Source organism: Manis javanica, chromosome 16, assembly GCF_040802235.1.
Source record: "Manis javanica isolate MJ-LG chromosome 16, MJ_LKY, whole genome shotgun sequence".
NCBI classification, from domain to species: domain Eukaryota; kingdom Metazoa; phylum Chordata; class Mammalia; order Pholidota; family Manidae; genus Manis; species Manis javanica.
Window position 1 is genome coordinate 40,951,158 of NC_133171.1, and position 8,961 is coordinate 40,960,118.

Genomic DNA, 8,961 nt, shown 5'->3' on the forward strand with positions numbered 1-8,961 from the left:
GTTTGTTGAATATTTGGACAAGCATACTTTTTCAAGGCCCTTGTACACCTACACCTTTGTTTTCACATATGCGATCTGTGGACTATTAGTACCAAAAAAAGAGTTAAGAGAAAAATCATAAAGATGCTGTCGCGACCCTTCAGGGACTGAAGCAACACAGCCAAGGTCTTGATTCTTCTCTAGGCTTTATTGTCTAATCTCTCGTGGTGGTTACAGCAGTTGTCGGGAAGCTCCTCTCCCTCCCGGCGGGCTCCCTTATATTCAGTCACCCAACCAATCCGGGACAGTATCATGCGTGACCTTTAAGCGGATAGGTGTCACGCGCCACTCTAAGCGGGCAGCACGAGCTGTGCACGGGTACGGAAGTCTGCTGGGCCAATCCCCAACAGGGAAGAGGGGAAAGGGTGGTGAGCAGGAAGCAGGCACCATCTTTAGGGTGTTGTGGCTCAGCCTCAGCCGTAGGCCGGGCCCCCACATCTCCCCCTTTATTGTTTTATAAACAAAGGTCTGTCGGGATCATGCCTGTCTTAGGTTGTCCGCAGTCTGCAGCATTCTTACCCGTCCTCAGGCAACAGACAGCTTAGGTCTGCGCCCTGTCTTAGGTTGATATGCGCAGCTCCCAATCTTACCCGTCCTTGACTACTGATCCAGCATATACTCTAGGGGAGATGCCTTCCTCTAGCGCTGCCATGGCCTGCAACAGGACCTTCCGTTCTCCCCGTTGCTGTTTTTGTATGGAACAGACTTTCCTCCCAACCAGGAGGAGGCCCACAATTAGCAATATTCCTATGACACCTACACCTGACCAGGCTTTGGTGGCGTTTAACACAGCTTCAGCTATTTGAGCTATGGAGCAAAATTTCTAACCATAGCTGAGTGGTGAGCTCGTCAAGCTCACTGGACCAATTTGTGGTTAACATCTTGCCTAACTGTCTGGACAAGTTGGCAGCTTTAGAATAATTATGAAAAGGAATACCAGTAATACACCCTCATATACACAGCCCACAGACAAAACCTCCCCCAAGAGGTCCAATTGTTCTTGAAGAAGGTTCAGTGGCCTGGGACAGACCATTCAGCGTCTCTGCCGTAGGAATGGTGATAGTCAGCGCGGCGGTGGCTGCTGCTGCAGCTCGGCTCTGCCGTCGCCTGCTGTAGGATCCATGGCAGGAGCAGAAGCAGTGCGATCATCTTGTACCTCTGCTCCGGGGTTTTTCACTCTGCGTATCAGACGTTCAGGCACCCAAACGGGGTTCTGCTGGTCCTGTGGAAAAACACAAACCAAGCCTCGGGTCCAGATTATCACTGGGTCCAGGCCTTTCCATGTTCCTTCCAACACATCCTTCCACAAAACTTTAGGCATGTGTTTTGGATTGGACTGCTGGCCGTGCCACTCTGCTGCACTGCGGCCATTTTTGTCCAGTGTTCTAAAATCTTCTCCTATTCCCCCTTTTTGTTTATATAAGGCATTCTTGAGGGTGAGGTGGGTGCGTTCCACCATACCCTGACCCTGAGGGTTGTCTCTAGCTCCCTGCTGCTCTCATGACACAAAAGGATGTCATCCATATATTATCAGGGGAAACTGTTTCCTGACAGTTTGTAAGGCCGCCTTTACATACACATGGTGGGGCTATTAGCCATGCCCTGTGGCAATAAACCTTTGACAGTCTCTGGGGTGAAGCGGGATGGAGAAGAAACAGTCTTTGATATCTATCACTATTGAATTCCATCCTCTGGGCAGGGCCACAGGGAGAGGAAGGCCTAATTGTACAGGTCCCATAAGCTCCATCTGTCTGTTCACTGCCCTGAGATTATGGAGTAATCTCCACTTGCCAGACTTTTTCCTAATTACAAAAATAGGTGTGTTCCATGGTGAGGTAGAGGGCTGGAGGTGACCAGCTGCTATCTGTTCTTGTACTAAAGTGTGGGCTGCTTCCTTCTTTTCTTTGGTGAGGGGCCACTGAGGTACCCACACGGGCCTTTTTGACTGCCATGTTATTTCTATAGGCTGTTTTCCCTCAGTGGCCCCGAAGAAAAACCCAATCCTGATCCTCCGGGCCCTTTGGGCGGTCTCCCTGCTAAAAGGATTGGTTGTTCTTTCCCTTGGAGATCCTTCCCTAGTCCTCTAGTGCCCGTGTACCCCTGTTTTTTCATTATGGCATTAGACTGCTCACGGTAAAGAGTCTCTGTGGTTAGTTTAACTCTGCTATTAAACCTGTTCTCTAGCTCGTCCCCCGAAAGTTCCCCGTCTTCATCCTCATCAGATGGCAGTCCCTGTTCAGATCCCCCTTCTGATGCCTTTGTGAAGGCACTCTCTTCTTGTACTTCCTCTAATATTTCCTCCCCCTCTTGGATGGCCTCTTGGCAGCTTGGCTTCTGTCCCTTCAGGCAATTTTTTACCAGACCCCAAATAGGGATTGTCCCTGGTGGAAGGGGCTCCCTCTTGTCTTCCCGGCGTAGGTCATCCCCCAGCCTGTCCCATAAAGGGCTGGTGATTTTTCCTTCATCTAAGAACCATGGGGCATGATTCTCTATAGTGTTCAGGAATGCCCTGGCAGTCTTCATTTTCAAAGGGGTTCCATTAGCTCTAAGGAGCGCTTTCAGAGGTTCCTCGGCCCTAACCCTAGAGGCCTCCATCCCCATCCTCTCTCTAAAGGGGCAAGTATCCTAGTTATGATTTAGATGGACTACGTCGCTAATTCCGCGAACCTTTTGATTTCGTCGCCGCTCTGCGAAACTTCACTGGCGCCTCCTCATTCCATATATTATAATAAACAATGTCACGAACACTAACAGGACACACACACTACACATAAACACCCACCGCAACTTCCTGCTGTCTGCCCTGCCACGTATACTTTCAGTTTGCTCACCGATCCACTCACCCTCCTCGGTTCCCTCTCCCGGTCTGGCCAGCCGACCGAACGGCGTCCAGCGACGTTCCTGAAGAGTTACAAGCTCTACGTCATCGGCAGGCGCCAGGGTCAGCGGATCAGGTCGCGACGAGGTTTAGCGATTCCCGGGGTTCGGCACCACTTGTCGCGACCCTTCAGGGACCGAAGCAACACGCCCAAGGTCTTGATTCTTCTCTAGGCTTTATTGTCTAATCTCTCGCGGCGGTTACAGCAGTTGTCGGGAAGCTCCTCTCCCTCCCGGCGGGCTCCCTTATATTCAGTCACCCAACCAATCCGGGACAGTATCATGCGTGACCTTTAAGCGGATAGGTGTCACGCGCCACTCTAAGCGGGCAGCACGAGCTGTGCACGGGTACGGAAGTCTGCTGGGCCAATCCCCAACAGGGAAGAGGGGAAAGGGTGGTGAGCAGGAAGCAGGTGCCATCTTTCAGGCGTTGTGGCTCAGCCTTTGCCGTAGGCCGGGCCCCCACAGATGCCATCAGTAACACTTGTTACAGGAGGGCAGGACAGAATGGGAAATGTAGACTGTCTGTAAGTGGCAGAAAAGGTAAGGAGAGGTGGCCTGGGCAAGAGTCAGACTCCCAGAAATACTCGGAAATCCAGAAAGAAAGGGCACAAGGCAAGTAAGAAAAGAGGTTGCACTAGCCACCAAGGACAACCCTGATATCTAAGCCCATGGCTGCATTATCCTTAATAGTTGCATTCTCCTGTACCAGAACCAATTTAGCCTAGAATTTAGTTTGCTTCACAGATGTTTTGCTAGGTATTGGGCTAAGAGCCAGTGATACAGGGTGCAGTGTAGACAGTGTATACAGGTAGACAATGCAGACACTTCACAGGAACTTGTCACTGCAGGAGGCAGTATGAACAAATATCAACATTGAAGGGTGAGACACACACACAAAGTGTGTTGGGAGAGGGAGGGAGGGAGGAAGGGGCATGTCTCTCATTTTGGGAATTCAGGGAAAGAGGTTTGTAGATGGTGAGAACTAATGGGAAACAGTTGTGAGTACTTGAAAAACATTACATTTAGTCTTTGAAATATCTGGATTCTTATAGAGATAAATTTAATGATAATAAGTATCTAATGCTATATATATAAGACACAGAAAAATTTTCACAGCATCTGTTTCTTGAAGCAAGAGGAAGGACAACCAGATTCTTTTTGGAAAATCAAGAACAGTAAATGCACAGTGAATGATAAATGCACATATATAGCATTTTGTCTTTTTTTTCAAATATTGATCGTGGATACTGTAAAACTTTTAGAATAACAGTAGTGTTTGGCTTAGATTTGTGGACATGAAAATTAAAGTAACAAACTAGGAAAACAGAATCTAAAGTCACATTTCACAAGTTTCACATGATACTGTCCAGGTACTTGATGTAATATTTAAACTGAATAATGTACTGCCATCAGATAATCGGCTCTAACCTGTAAATAAGTGAGGAGATTAGTATGAAACTTCAAAAAGAGCTAATTAAAAAGTTCAGTTCACTTCTTAGATTTTGCTCTCAACTTATGTTTCCATTCTGTCAAAACATGGACTTGTGAAAGTTTCCAAGGAATGCATGGTGCTTCTTTACTTGTGTGTGTATATATATATATAAATATATATACAAATACACATGTGTGTATATATATATATATACATTTATATATATGTATAGTTTTTTCCTTCTTTCCTCCGTCTCACCAAGTCAAAGCAAAGTTAGTGAGTAGGGAGGTGCTTGAAAGCATACGAAGCTGGCTTGTTAAGCCCGCCTCCCACCAGCTTGTCTGGCTCTGAGGAGCCCCTGATTTATGGGCCGTCAGCATCTTCACCCCCCTTTCCCCAGCATTCTCTTGCTGAGGGAAGGGATGGAAAAAACTATATATATATATATAAATGTATATATATATACACACATGTGTATTTGTATACATGAATGTATATTATATGTTATATATTTGCTTTATTTTGAATCTATATTTTGAATCTATATATTTTGAATCTATATATTTTGAATCTATACATATATATATACATTCTATATATGTATCACTTCTTGTTTTTAACTTTTAGTATAAGAAATTTTAAATATATAAACAGAATAGTAAAGTGAACCATAGTGTACTTCAAAAGAGTTAAAATCTGACTGCAAATGGCCAGAGCATACACTTCTAATGCTTTAGAGGTAGTTTTGCAAAGATTGAGGTAACTGAACTCTCTAGAAGTTTTATTTTTCCTTTCCCAAAAAATAAATGCAGCTCATGTTCCCTACATCAGTCACACGCAGATGTGAGCCTCTTTTCTACTACCCTCTTTCCTTTGCCTTAGGGAACAACCAATGTATGTAACCAGAATATAGTCAGTTTGCTGCTGGGTTTCAGCGTGGAACAAAAGTTGCTCAGAGGTGGTTGTCTACAGTCTCCAGGTAGTCAAACAGATAACTGTGGAGAGGAGAACCCTTTGAGGTGGCATGGTGTGCAGAGGGAAAATGGTCCAGCTTTAAGAACTTTCTTTTCAGTCCTACGTGTACAAAGAGTAAGTACACGGAGTGCACGCGTTAGAACGTTCAGTGCAGGCAGATGCGCTGGCACAAAAGTGAAGGCTGCTGCTGGCCCCCGTCTCCTCTGGGAAGAACTCAGGGGACCACAGAGCTGCAGCCCAAGGCTGCCGGTTTTGAAAGGGATGTTGCCAAGAACCCCTGAGCACTGATTTTTTTGAAATGCAGCGTGACCTTCTTTCCTCGGTCTCACCAAGTCAAAACAAAGTTAGAGTGAGTAGGGAGGTGCTTGAAAGCATACGAAGCTGGCTTGTTAAGCCCGCCTCCCACCAGCCTGTCTGGCTCTGAGGGGCCCCTGATTTATGGGCCGTCAGCATCTTCACCCCCCTTTCCCCAGCATTCTCTTGCTGAGGGAAGGGATGGAAAAAACTATTCCCCCAAATAAACAAATGGCTATGGTTTAAAGAGAGTATTTCTCCCTTTTCACCACCCGCTCCACTCTGAGTCCTCTGGTAGGACCCGTATTAGCATTTTTACAGAGTTGCAGTTTTACAGAGTCCTAGTTAGGATCCGTCTTGGACTCAATCTACAGAGGCAGTGGGCTTGCAACGGGCCTCCTTCCCCGCGGAGGCTGGTGGCTGGACGTGTGTGTGGCTGCAGCGGGGGAGCCGTAGGGAAGAGAAGCGCGGGGTGGGGAGGGCAGAGCGGCGAAGGGGGTCGGCGGCGAGCGGGAGCACAGATGGCCTGGAAGCCGCCGCTTTCAGTGTTCTCTGTTTTGCAGCACCTGCTGCCGCGTTTGAAAAGTGCAAAGAGCACAGAAAGTGTGTCTGGGAAGCAGCTGGCAAGGCTATTGCGTGAGACGAAGGCACTGCAGAAGCAAGTGGGTGTTGTGCACCTGGGGTGCGGCAGTGGCAACAGTGAGCTTGGCTATCAGAGGGATAGGTGACGGTGAGGAAGCAGGGGCTCCAGTGGTGCACCTGCTACTGAGCTGGACCTGGTGGAGGATGCTGCGGCTTGTGCGTGAGCCGGCACCCGGTCTTCTTCCTCACCGTGCCCTCAGTCCTGACCGTCACCTTCGACTTCAGCGCGCTCAACCGCTTGCAGCCCGAGGGCGACCTGGAGCGCCTGGTCGCTCCCAGCCACAGCCTGGCCAAGATGGAGCGCAGCCTGGCCAGCAGTCTTTTCCCCCTGGACGAGTCCCAAAGCCAGCTCTATTCCGGAGGAATGGCAGGGTGATCCTCCTCTCTCCACTTGAGGACAGTATTTTGCTCCAGGCTGGGGGGATCCTGCAGACCCAGATCCTTCTAGATCCTGCTAGAAATGAAGCAAGCCACAAGGGCTGTAATTATACTTTTCTCATGGTCATGGAGAGCAATTAGTGTAAGAAATATTAAATGCTAAAAAAAAAAAAAGCCTAAGAAATGTTCATGCTAAAAAGATCTCAGGCAGGGCTCATGACTATAGCCAAGGTGCAGATGAGGTATCCCAACACCACTACAGGTAATGTCCTCCAGCATGCTTCTGCCAATTAGAGGCAGTGCTTCATTTCTTGCCCCTAACAAGCAGAGAAAATACAAAGGTCCCATCCTTAAGACTCAGAAACTAATTAATTCTTTCATTGGGGGAGGGGACAGGGATAATATAGAGGGAAAAACACTGAATAAAACAATATAAAGCATAAAATTGTATATTTCTTAGGGGCTAATTAGGACTAGAAGGTGAATGGTTATCCTTTAGCTTTGCCAGGGATGGCATTGCCATTGTTAGTTATCTGCCAGCAGCCTGGCCTGAATTTGATATTTGAATGTCTGTGCCTATGCATGCCTGTGTCAGTAACAAGTTATGTCTACAGTTGGGATTCCATGAATTTGTGTAAGGAATTCCAACAAGTGTGCATATTTGTGTTTACATGCCAAAATAACTGGAATTTTCAATATATAAATGAAAATAGTTCTGTGGCACTAAATGAATTAGCATGATGGTTGGCAAGCTTTTAGTCAATGACCATATAGCAACTATTTTAGGTTTTGCAGGCTACCTACTGTCTTTGTCCTGTATTCTTTTTCATTTTTTTTCTCTTCTGTTTTCGTTTTTCTCTTTATTGTTCTTAACAGTTCCTTAGAAATGAAAAACAAGACAAAACAAAAACTTAGCTCCCAAGCTAAAGAAAAACATGCCAGGGGGCAAATTTGGACCTGGGACCATAGTTTGCTAACCTTTGATCTAGACACTTGTACATCACCAGAGGTGTTTATCTTCCCTTTCACAAAACCCCAAATTAAATCAGTGTGTACTATGACAGCTCAATAACCAAGTATACCTATAGGAATTATAGCAAAAATAATAGGGGATAATTATTTTACTAATAAATAGGTTGTTTAATATATACTCTCAGTCTAATTTGCATTTTTGATTCTAGATTGTCAGGACTGATGTGCTTGCAGGCAAGGCCTGTTGACACCAGGTGACTGAAGGTTCCGGGATAGATATAATTTCCACAAGAGTCACTGTACCATTGTGTGCTCTACCCTTTTAATCTTTAGAAAATGCCAAATCTTAAGTCAGAATCAGTTCTAAAACACAGATCATTTTTGCTAATGGTATGTATGCATTTGCCTTGATGCACATGTTTGCAATGAGTGTCCTAAGGTAATTTAGATACTTAACACAGGCAGGCAATGCTATTATTCTTTATTTTTATTCTTTTGATTTGTAGTTATTACAGTCAATTGAAAACTCAATTTCTTAATTAATTGGGGAATAACAGTACCCACCCTCCAAATAAAAAAATAAATGAATATTGAATGAACTCAGAAGTTTAGGGAGTTTGGGATTCCTCAGGAAAACTGGTAACCTAGTAATTAGCTAGTAACAGCTTTCAGCATTTCAATGATTGGGACTTTGAAAGGTTGCGCTTTTCTATGCTTCATGTTGAGTAAAACTAGACAGATGGTTCTCAGTTTTAAATTTAAGTATTTGCTCATATCACACTTACTGAAAGAGAGCATTGCAGATAGGTGTGAATGCACAGCCAAAATTTTACATTCTGGAAACTCCATGATAGAACATATTTGCAAAACAATTGTATAAGATTGACATAAATTCTGCTTTCTGTGTCTCCTCAAATGTGTTGTCTAAATCTCCTCGGGTTTTCACATCCTTCTGAAAATGGCTTGGAAACAGTGGAACCTATCTCAAAGTTCTTTACCCACTGCTTCATATGGACACAGTATACACACCTTGGAGGGGACCTCTACAAGTCCAAATAGGGCTAACGGACTTCTCTAAAAGCAAATAGAGTCATCTTGATTTGGTTAAGAGATTTTAGATGAGACTTTTTAAGTGATCTATGACTTTAGTGTGTAAATGTGTCTCTTATTCATATTCATTTTCTAACCCCTTTTACTTTACTCTCCAAGACCCAGCTTGCCCTAATACCTTGCTGTGGTCCATCAGGAGTGTTTTGGCTGACTGCTGTTGATGTTGGTCAGGTAATGAGAAATTGTGGAAATAGGCAGAAAAGAAAATAGTATACATTGTGAGCAGGATCAGACAATCT

General features: G+C 45.2%; 1 pseudogene; it reads left to right on the forward strand.

Moving 5' to 3' along the window:
- Positions 1 to 6,141: 6,141 nt before the first annotated feature.
- On the forward strand, positions 6,142 to 7,076 carry LOC118969173 (patched domain-containing protein 4-like; annotated as a pseudogene).
- Positions 7,077 to 8,961: the final 1,885 nt, after the last annotated feature.